Consider the following 12,256-nt stretch of genomic DNA (forward strand, 5'->3'; position numbering starts at 1 on the left):
TCAACATCCATTTGCAAGACCCATTTATTTATTTATTTATTTATTTATTTATTTATTTATTTGCTACATTTATATGCTGCCCTTCTTACCCTGAAGGGGACTCAGAGCGGCTTACAAATTAAATTTACATACAATATTATATTATTAGCATAGTATAATACTGGTAATAAATTACTATATTATACTGTGTCAATATATTGTAATATTATTAGTAATATTACATGTAAAATATAATATATAATTAATATTATTATATTGTATTATTAGCATTATATTGTATTACAATATAATATTATGAATATTATATGTATATACAATATGTTATAATTATTATATATTATTGTAAATTATATTGTATATATGTATACACACACACACACACACACATGTGTGTGTGTATATATATACATACATATAATTATAGCTACAGTAGAGTCTCACTTATCCAACATAAACTGGCCGGCAGAACGTTGGATAAACGAATATGTTGGATAATAAGGAGGGATTAAGGAAAAGCCTATTAAACATCAAATTATGTTATGATTTTACAAATGAAGCACCAAAACATCATGTTAGACAACAAATTTGGCAGAAAAAGTAGTTCAATACACAGTAATGCTATGTAGTAATTACTGTATTTATGCATTTAGCACCAAAATATCACGATATATTGAAAACATTGACTACAAAAATGTGTTGGATAATCCAGAACGTTGGATAAGCGAGTGTTGGATAAGTGAGACTCTACTGTATAGCCATTCACATTTTACATATCTTCATATTCTTTCAGATTTTTCTTTATATTTCAAAGATTTCTAACTGTTCTGCCTCCATGCTTAACTAAATGAACTGGAAGGAACCATAGCACGAAGGACAGATCGGAGACTGTATTTGGTAAAACAAAATATTTTATTAATAGACAAAATGGATCTCTTTTCCTCTAAAGTCTCTTGTGAGGAAAGAAATCTAAGCAGTTCTGGATAGATATAGCCACAGAGTATAAAATCTTGTCACGACTGGATTCTTTGTAGCTTTGAGGTGACTTTAATACAATGTTGTCATGACTTTCTCTATTGCTGTAGTGTATGCCTTTTTAATCTAATCTGGGTACAGTTCCGACGTGACGTGAATTTCTGTGCTCCTTTTTGCTTCCTACACTTCCTTCCAGTGTTTCACCAACTGACAAATTCTAACTGACAAAAAAATAACTGCCATTTCAGACTGGCAGGAGCCAAGGCTAAGCTCCGCCCCTTTAGAATCTTAAAGAGACAGGGCAGCAGGTGATATTCTGCCTCCTCATGGCATGACACTTACCAATAAAGAATGTGATGGTGAAAGTCAAAGACAAGGGTGCTCTCCAGATATTGTTGCTGTCCAACAACATATGACAGACCAAAAATGGCCCACCCTTAATTGCCCATTGTAGCAAAATGTTTAATTATAGTGCAAATTTTAAATATGATTGTTAATATTGAAACATGACTTAGCTTACAGAGCTGGTTTGCGAACAGTCATTTGTGATTCTTAGAATGTAGTAGCACCAGGGGAGGAGCTAATTTACATAGGGCTGACATGATTGGTCATATGTAAATGAGCGGGTGCCAGAATTTGAAAGAGGAAATAGCCAAGAATGTCAGTTGGAAAAAAAACGTGAACATTCTAAAGTCAGTTAGGAAATGAAAAAGTCAGTTAGGACAGGAAGAAGCAAATTGTTAGGTCATGATTGTTTAGTTGTCAGTGAATATAGGTCAGGGAATATGTTAATAAGAAGTATTTGAAGAAATAGACAATATAGTAAGGTGTTTTTTGTGTGTGTGCGTCAGGACGACTTGAGAAACTGCAAGTTGCTTCTGGCATGAGAGAATTGGCCGTCTGCAAGGACGTTGCCCAGAGGATGCCCAGATATTTTGATGTTTTTACCATCCTTGTGGGAGGCTTCTCTCATGTCTCCGCATGGGGCTGGAGCTGAAAGAGGGAGCTCATCCGCACTCTCCCCAGGTGGGATTCGAACCTGGCAGCCTTCAGGTCAGCAACCCAACCTTCAAGTCACAAGGCTTTAACCCACTATCAGGGCTTCCAGTATAGTAAGCAGAAATAGTTGAGAGTCTGCTCCTACATCGTAATAAGCAAATCTTTCTGTGTATAAAGATTTGTATGAAGGTACAGCTTTCCTTCTGTAATGAAACAATGTTATTCAACCAAGAAAGCAATATACAAATGTAACCACCACGCTTTTGTTGCAAGATCTCAATAAATAAACTCAGTTACTGGTTCGTTCTGTGTGAGGACTGTTTCTCCAAAACACTGAATAAGATTTAAAGAGTCCAAGAAGATCCCTACAGACTTTGGTTAGGAACAAGCATATGTTCCAAATTTAAATTGCTGACAGCAGAGGGATATAAAGGGAAAAGATTTTCCCCTGTTTGAAAGAACCTTTGTGAAGTGGGCTTCACACCCATCCTCATACAATAGCTAAGAAAGAAGATATAATTCCTCCTATATAAATAAATAACTTTATTTATATTTATAAACTTTATTTATATTCCACCCTATCTCCCCAAGATACACTATATGAAGGAATGTAATATGTATTTAGCAATATAAGGCAGTGGTGCAATACAAGAAGCAGGTGAGAGAAAAATAAAGGTCTAATCACTGAATGGCAGACAGACAGACATAGTTCCATCGTGTCTTATTTATTATACATCTTATTTAGTGTTATATCTTTTTTAGATTGTAAGCCTGAGAGCAAATCAATAATTTGCAAGGGACAAAGCGAGCCTTTCTGGATAAAGAACAGAGTATAAATAAACTACGTTAGTTTGTTCGTTTGTTCGTTTGTTTGACTGTCTGTCTTCTAAAAATCAAAGTCTGTACTTATGTTTGTTGGTACCATAAAAGCTCCTACATGGCTTGATGGATCTGGACCAAACATGGCATTCATGGCGTTCATACCCTTCATTATCCAACTTACAATAAATGAGGAGCTTGAACTTTAAAAAAACCACTCCTGTTGGACCCAGAGAAGAGGGAAATAAAAGGATCAAAGTAGATGGGCTGTGGCTGGGTTATGTGGATGTCTGTCAAGTGACGGGAAATAAAGGGAGTGAAGTCCATTGGCTGTTGCTAGGTGACATGTGTATGAGGAGGGAGGAAAAGAAAAAAGGGACAAGAAAGGAAGGGAGGGGAGAAAGAAAATGGAGGGAAGGAAAAGAAAGGGGAGAAGGTATAATGGGAGGGGAAGGGTTGGATGGGGAGAAAGAAAGGAAGGAAGGATTATTGTTGTTATTGTTGTTGTTGTTGTTGTTATTAGCTTTATTTCTAACCCGCTCTTCTCACCCTTGAAGGGGATTCAGAGCGTCACACAAATGGTAATATTCAGTGCTTGTTGTAGCTCACCCTGAGTTGGAGTCAGAATCAGACTTTGTCCCCATCCAAGACTTTGATTATAGGCCTGCAATTCAGTTGCAGGCACCTGAATTGGTTTCTACAGAGGACGCTGAAACCAGGGATGAACATTCCGATGGCCAGTCAAGGACAGTTCAGCCAGATGGGCTTGTTAGCCCAGTAGGGAAGGTTGATGATTTTGATAGATGGGGAATGTTTATGCAAAGCCAAGGTGAAAGGGAGTTTCTGAGATGGAGTCAGCGTTTGTTTCACAGATGCGCTAATGAGCAACTTTCACATGAGACCTTCACCAGCTCAGACAATGGCAGCGTGAGGAGGAGGAGGGGGCGGGGCCGGCTGGGAGTGGGCAGCGCCAGGCCCCTAGGCCCTACGGTGTCCCTGCTGGGCCACCGTAGGGCCTAGGGGTCTGACGCTGCCCATTCCCAGCCAGCCCCAGCCCCCCTCCTCCTCCTCCTCCTATGGAGCCCGGTGCGGACAATGGCAAGGTAGGGACGCCGCCTGCGCAAGGAGGAGGAGGAGAGGCGGGACCAGCTGGGAGAGGGCAGCCCCCTCCTCTTCCTCCTCTCGCCCCTCCCCTTCCTCCCTGTGCCATTGTCCACACTGAGCTCCATAGGAGGAGGCGGAGGAGGAGGAGGCGGAGGAGGAGGAGGCGGAGGAGGCGGAGGAGGTGGAGGAGGAGGGGGTGGGGCCGGCTGGGGAGGGGGTGCCAAAATTCTGTTCACTTACACATGAAAATTACTTAGGGCCGGCCCTGGATATACCCATATTTACTGGAGTCTTAATGCACCATCAAATCTAATTTGTATCTCAAATTTCAAAACTCTGAAACCCCAAAAAGTATTACGTGAATCTAATATGCACCCTAATTTCGGGAAGGTAATTGAGTCAAAAAGGTGAGTATTAGAATTGAGTAAATACAGTATGTAACAAAAGAATAATGAGGCTAACATAATGATTGAGAATGATATGCTTTATTGGTATGAACTAACCATGATCTGAGGCCATCATTCCATTTGCTGTAAGGACCTGGAGCCTTTCTATACATAGGCTTTCTACCTTCACAGACACTAAGGGCATAGGAATCCTGTGAAAATGGAAATATGAAGAGAAAAAATATTTTTCCCCTGGGAGAACTGCTCTCTAGGACTCTCTAATTTCTCCAGTAAGACTCTGTGAAAGCTGGCCATAGAATAACAGTGGAGGATCTACAAATCCCTAGAGAAGCTTTCCAGTGGAAGTTGACCATAAAGCCATACTGGAGGAACTAGCAACACGTAGAGAAAACATATTCCAGTCCACAAATGTTAAACAGGCAAATGTGGAGGATCAATTGTACTTAGTTTCATGACTTCTGCTGTCATCTGATCCAATACTAGTTGTTGTCTGTCACTTGATATTAAGCCCAACCAATTTGTGTTTGGTTAAAGCAACTCTTTTAGATAAGCATGTAGTCCTAGGGCGGCTTCACATGGGTTTTTGATCTGCTTCTCTTTACACTGTATTCTGCTGGGCCCCATAGAAGACCTGCATTGGAGCAGAGTGGAATACTGAAGGCATTCCCTTTTCTGTTAAAACTTCTATTAATCAGAAGTTGAGGCACAGCTGGTTAGTAGCCTGCTGCAATAAATCACTACTGACTGAGAGATCTTGAGTTCAAAGCCCAAGTCGGATTGAATGCCCGATTGTTAAATAGTCCCAGCTCATTGTTTACCTAAGCAACCCAAAAGACAGTTGCATCTGTCAAGTAGGAAAATTTAGGGACCACTAATGCGGAGAGGCTAATTTAACTAATTTACAACACCATAAAAATGTCCAGCAGCATGTGTGCCAGATGAGGAAGTACCCCATCAAAAGACTTGTCGTCACAGTGGATGATGAAGCAGCAGCTTCTCCTGTGGCCGAAATCGAGTATACCCTCACAAAGCCAGAAGCTGGAAAGTTAAATAGCCTCTGTGTCTGTCTGTGTGTTGTTTGTCTAATGGCATTGAATGTTTGCCATATATATGCACATTATGATCTTTCCTGAGTCCCCTTCGGGGTGAGAAGGAATATAATCCGTTTGAATGCCTCCCTACATCATGTTTTCATTTTATTTACTGGTATTTATTTTCTAATTTTGCGCAGTGACATAGCCTGGAAGTCTCAAACTACTGTTTTTGTGAGATTTTAGCTGACGAAATGCATACTGATTTTACAATCACACATAAAAACAATGCCTCAGAACCATAATAGATCAAAAAAACACAGTTAGAATCCCAAGTGCAATTACTTTGTTTCTGTGATGTTTTGCAGATGGAGTCCAATGGATCACTGACCGAATGGGACAAATGTCATGTGATAGGACCCGTTTGGAATCGCATTCGAAGAGTCTCAGAAATGGAAGGTAAGGGTATGCCCTAAGTCCAACTAAGCAGGTTTTGACTAATAGACTAAAGAATTCTATAGACTAAAAATCCGTGGAAAAGGGCTAATCACTTCTTGCCTAACAAGACAGTCACAAATTATGATGGCACTTTTTGATGCACTTTTTAGAACAACTGTGATATCAGATCATAAATCTGAAATGTCTTGTCTAGCTGGGTCCTTAATTGTTAGCCAGTAAAAACAATTTTGTGTGTGTCCGTTTTGAATTTCGGTACACAAAACATGTTCTGCTAAACTTCTCATAATGTCATGCTAGAATGGGCATGAAAAAGAATAGTCAATTTTAACCTTTTGCAAACAATCTAACTGCAAATATAGATTACACTGCCCAACAAAAAAAATCTTGGTGTCTTGGTTTTTAGGTCTGTTTTAGGTTATTTGTGGCACTGGTTCAGAAAACTGCATTGGATACACCACTTTAGCTCTAGTTTCTTAGATATACAGTATTTACTTGAATCTAACACTTTTTTGGCTAAATCACCTTGCCAAAATTAGGATGTGCATGAGATTTGCATAATATGGGAATCTTAGAGCTGAGCCAAAGCAAAAGGGTAAGCTGCTTCAGGAGTGCCTGGAGCTCTTATTTGAGGGATGTCATCTGTAATTGTCATAGCTCAATGCTATAAAATCCTGGGATTTGTAATTTGTTTGTTTTTTAATCGTGTCAGAAGTGACTTGAGAACATACTGCAAGTTGTTTCTGGTGTGAGAGAATTGGCAGTCTACAGAGACATTACCCACGGGACGCCTGGACATGTTACCATCATGTTGGGAGGCTTCTCACATGTCCCTGCAAGATAGAGCTAACAGACAGGTGCTCACCCTGTCTCGCGGGTTCGAACCAGCAACTTTCATGTCAGTAACCCAACCTTCAGGTCAACAGTCCAGCTGGCACAAGGGTTTAATCCATTGTGCCACAATGGCTCCAGTGTAGTTTGGTGAAGCATCAGCACTCTTTGGCAGAGGAGGCTCAAGGATTTCAGGACTCCATAGCATTGAACCAAGGCAGTTAAAGTGGATTCATTCTACAGGTGCACCCCAAGATTTTCTTTTCCATTGCTGAAAGCTTTGGTGTTCTAACACTTGTTTTCAAAGAAGGAAATCTAAGCAGTCAGCAACTATAATGGCCATATTACAAGAGTGCACCTTTTGCTGCTGTGCATTACATGCATCAGCAAATACTTTTTTTGGTTCCAGGATTTTGAAAATTGAGGTGTGCATTAGATTCAGTGGTGCATTAGACTTCAGTAAATAGGGTAGTTATCATGGTTTTCTATGAATGAGAAGATGGCAACTAGTAGATGGCATTATGTTCTATGTCTCAAAAACTAGAGCTGATAGGGGGCAACAAGTACCATTTTTGGAATCAGCAGGTCAGATATAACCAGATGCAAAGCTGTTATTTGAGGCACCAAAATGTGTGTTCGCCAGTGTAATCATCGCAGCCTATCCATCCAAGGTGGCTTTTTCCTCTTTGGATGTTTTGGACTGCAAATCCCACCTTATACACAGCTAATAGTAAGAGACTGGCCAAATTCTAGTAAGTAATAAGCAGAAAGCCAAAGTTTCCCAACTCCTTTTGTGAACCCATTTGGTTAGAAATATGAAGCCTTGAAAAATAAAACTGAACTTCCTCCTCTCTCTTTGGACTGTTTTAATAGCCCATGATCCTCCTTTAAGCTTATTTCTTTAATCTCCAGTCACTGTGACTCAGGTTCTGCTTTCCTCTGTTAAGCGGCACTGCATTTAATGTTCAATAAATAGCTGCCTATTTCCTGGTGCTTAGGTCTGTATCGCTTCCATCTATGTAGACTAAATGTTTTTAGTCGTTTTACTGGGTCAACCACATTCCCTAGCATAGGAGGGGGAAAACTCCATCTATGGCCTCATATGTAGTCATAGGACTGCTAGTTTACAGCATGAAAAAACACCTTTGCCAACTGCCCTGATGTGAGCACATGCCATTAGTCAAAATGCTTTAAGTAACAGAAGAGACAGTTTCTAAGATTGCAAACCTTGTGTACCTAAATAGATTCTGCTTGTTCGTTCTCCCCTCTTGGTTCCCATCTTTCCTGCTAACTCTATTGCCCAAAGAACAAATTAGATGAGACATGAGGTCCACTGCAATGCTACAATGGGGTGGGTTGTTTCCTAACAGAAACCATAGATAATTGCAAATAGTCTCACTGAAGAAAAGACCGAAACAGTGCAGCAGCCGGTATAAGGCTTCTCTTTCAGGAAAGATACAGTATAAGCTTAGTATTCAAGTGGCAAAAACACAAATACACACATATGGGGGAAAATCCAGCCCAACATATTTTATTGCCTTAGGTCTAGGAAAATACAGTGGACAACCACCAATTTTTCACAGGTGAAAACCTGGATGCATGCAGCTGAGTAATATCAGAGTGTGGTCAAGATGACAAAAGTCATAAATGAGGATGAACATACAAGCTAAGGGAGAGCCAAGTGGTTTGCTTTTACCTGTTACTATTGGAAAAGTGAAATTTTAATTTTAAAAAAACAGGTGAACAAAAAAGGGCAGACTGAGGATTAATAGGGTCTGACCCTATCCAGTGAGTACAGCTGGAGAGCATGAATAGAATGTGTATATATATATACACACATCTTCCACCAAATCTGGTCAGGCTGGTAGTTAAAATGTACTTTTACACTGTGTATCTGAAAGCATCTTCCTAGTTACAGGGATTGAACAACACCTCTACTGAAACAGCTCCACTGGCTGCCGCTAAGTTTCCGGTCCCAATTCAAAGTGCAGGTTATTACCTATAAAGCCCTAAACAGTTCAGGTCCTGCTTATCTTCGTAACCGTATCTCTCCCTAGGAGCCGGTGCGAGCTCTAAGATCCTCTGGGGAGGCTCTTCTGTCACTCCCGCCTCCGTCACAAGTACGGTTGGTGGGGACGAGAGAGAAAGCTTTCTTGGTGGTGACCCCCCAGCTCTGGAACTCTCTCCCCAAGTAGATCAGATTAGCCCCCACTTTGTCCACATTCCGTACTTGAAAATTTGGATGTTCAACATGCCTTCGAATAACAGTTTAGCTTGCAACCATCCTTGCCCAGCCCTGATTTATTTATTGTTCCGGTTCTCCAACACTTCATTCCCAGCCCTGATCCTATTGCTCTGCTTTTTGCTCAAGCCTTGCCCTCCCTCACAATTTGAATATGTCCACCTTTTGGGTTTGTGATGTTAATTGATGTATTTTATTATATTTTTATTTCCTCGGTTTTTTAATTGTTTTAATTATATTGTTTTTGTTATGTGTTTTGATTTTGTACTTTGAATTTTCTGTTTTATTCTGGGCTTGGTCCCCATGTAAGCCTCCCTGAGTCCTTTGAGGAGATGGAGGTGGTTTATAAGAATAAAGTTATTATTGTTGTTGTAATCGTTATCGTTGTTGTTGTTATTATTATTCTCTACACCTAAGGGCAGCACACTGATTTAGAGGATGTAAGGCAAGCTGCATGGCACTTACACTGATCTATAAAAGAGAGGACATCCAAGAAACTGAAAGGCAGTAGTTGAAGGGACTGCTGTCAACCCCCTCCCCAAATGTAGCTTTCTTTTATAGATGATTGCTTATTTCATGCTGCATAATAAGGTTTTGCAGAACAAAAAAAAAAATAGTCCCCAGTTCTCAGAACATTGTCTGTCCTGTTCCAAATACATCAGGCATGGGCTAACTTGGGCCCTCCAAGTGTTTAGGGCTTCAACTCCCACAATTCCTAACAGCCTACCATGACCATGCTTGAGATACATCAATGTAATACACATATAAGATATTGCTAAAACCTGGGCTACAACCTAATATTTATTGCCTAAGGTAGTTGCTCCGTTGTGGCTAATGTTTGCTCTGGAAACATTCATTTTCACAAGTCTGCCATGCAATCTCCACTAAAGATATATTTAAAATCCTAAACATGTGCTTTTCCACTTTCTCCTCCTTCTCTCCCTTCTCACCATTAAGGCTTCTGACATCTAAGTAGAAGTTAGGACATTGAAAGCAACTGTTCTATATTGAGCAGAAGGATAGGAGGTCAGAACCTGTGGCCGTCTCATGTCATCTGAATACATTTCCCACCAACACTTGCCAGTAGCCATCCAGCCTGTGCTAAGGCCAAGCCACAATTGGGTAAAAGCTATGGGAAATTTCAAATGGTAAGATACACTGCAGCTCTGTAGAGACTGATATGGTTAAAAACAGCTTCTTTAAAAGCAGAGATGGGCAACTTCTAGGGGTTCAGGGGCACATTTGTCTCCTCCAGAATCTGAGCTTGTCTTCCCCTGCCCCAAAATTACAGTAAATCCTCCATATTTATGAGTTTAACTTTTGCAGATCTGATTATTCCCTGATTAAAATGTTCTCTCTTGGAATCTTTTGGTCACAGCTTTCCAGTGTGTTGCAGCATATCAGTGTGTCGACTGAAGGTGCATGTTGTGCAAATGTAACAAGAAATGACAAAAGCCTTGGAAATGTACATTATTATCTTCAAATTGTATATTTTTAAATATATAAATTAAAGGATCTAATGAGATATGTTGTGCCCCCTTCCGTGTCATTATTGCAATGTATTTATGTGTCTGTATCTCTTATGAGATGTTGGCTTTATCTCTAGTTTGCTAGTAAAACTTAATTATTGATTCATGAAATGACTGAAGTCTAAAAAGTGTCATGAAATGTTTGGAAAGCTTTGCTTTAAATCCTCCAGCACAATTCTATGGTCAACTTCTAGAAGACTTAAAGAGATGTTATCTTCTCAGGTTAAAAAAAAGTGTTTCTTTTTCATTCACGTTTTTTCCACTTTCATGAGGATCTTTTGTCCTTAACTCCATTAAATGCGGGGCGCTGACAGTAGTTCTGATTTTAACAGGCATCAGGATAGGAGATCAAGACAGAGATGAAGGAACAAAGCACTCACGTAGTAAAATGATTTTAGGGGCCTCCTAATGCAGTGTAACATTAGCTTATTTTAAAGCCAAGTGCTGCATTGTTCTCAGTGAAAGCCCATGCCCACCCCTACATGTTCAGCTCTCTTTTTTTCAGATAAAGTTTAATTTATTTTTAATATATATGGCCATCATTTCCTTAATTGTTGGAATGTAATAAAGAAAAATAATTTTAAAAAAGGAAATGATGGACATGTTCAGCTCTCATTTCAAAATAATAAAAGCTTGTGATGATAAAAGGGAAAGCACATAAGTAGTATTCTTTTTTAAAACTAGGCTTGTTAATCAATGCAATTAATTTACTTTACACACATTAAGGGGAACATGTCTAGGCCTGCTTCTGCTGTTCTTCAGGTATCCCTTGGTCCCTAAACAACCCATCACCTTCGCCTAACATTTCTGGCTGAAGCCTTGCTTGGTAAAATGTTCAACAGAGGTCATAAAGTACAATGAAGAAACTGGCTTTTGTGGAGAAGATAAATTCAGTTTCAGAGTTTTGAACAACTGATTCAAATTTCTCAAACTATTCCAAACTGGAATGCAAGTCAGCAAGGGAAAAGGCTCCTTTCTTAATGCTTGAACAGAACTTTATAGACACCCAGTGGCCAAACTAAGCAATTGGAAGGAAATGGAGAGCTGCTGCTAGATATTCTAGCAACTAGAAAAACAAAATTATATACACACCGATGCAAATGAGAATGGGGGGAAGCCCCTTCCAATGATCAGAAGAGGAAAATGATGAGAAGGAGGCAAAGGACATGTATAGGTGAAACATACTTCTACATTGGCAGTGGGACAATTGTTCCCTTCAATATCTTTGCTGCTGCAATAGGCACTCCACATTTGGGGGTTTGATTAATCTTGATTTTGATTAATATGTTCTTTTTAGGAAACATTGGGTTGGCCAGAGAAACATTGTGGTCAATTGGTAATGCTCTATCAACCAAAGATAGATAGATAGATAGATAGATAGATAGATAGATAGATAGATAGATAGATAGACAGACACACACACACACACACACACACACACACACACACACACACACACACACTTTGACTCGCATACACCTGTGGTTTTTGTTTTGCTGCCTGTGCCCCTGTTCAGAAGATTTCATCTCACTTTGAATTCCTGTGATCATTGGATTTTGAAAAAAAATGGCTTATTGTGGAAACAAGGATTTGTGCTAAAGCTACACTTGAGACCCCTTTCCCCCATGATAACTCTTTCACAACTGAATCTCCCTTCTTGGAGGTAAATTTCTCTCACTTATTGTTGTCTCACCCCCTATGTAAGCTGGATGCTTGTACTGGGAATCAAAGTTTCATAAACCACACAGGAGCAAATCAGGCTGTTTGTGTCTGGTTTGTATCAGTTCTGAAAATTTCTAGATATGCTACTTAGAAATTTAATGTTACCTAGGAATGCTTCTACAGTTTATGTTTAGCTCTGGCTGC

The 12,256-nt window shown here is 39.7% G+C and overlaps 1 long non-coding RNA gene across 1 annotated transcript; it reads left to right on the plus strand.

Moving 5' to 3' along the window:
- The first annotated feature begins 1,525 nt into the window (after positions 1-1,525).
- Positions 1,526-10,386, plus strand: LOC134296269 (uncharacterized). Its single transcript, XR_010002913.1, has 3 exons — positions 1,526-2,025; positions 5,701-5,791; positions 10,240-10,386. It is a non-coding gene; the product is annotated as an uncharacterized LOC134296269 (long non-coding RNA).
- Positions 10,387-12,256: the final 1,870 nt, after the last annotated feature.

The sequence above is a fragment of the Anolis carolinensis genome, chromosome 1, assembly GCF_035594765.1.
Source record: "Anolis carolinensis isolate JA03-04 chromosome 1, rAnoCar3.1.pri, whole genome shotgun sequence".
NCBI lineage: Eukaryota > Metazoa > Chordata > Lepidosauria > Squamata > Dactyloidae > Anolis > Anolis carolinensis.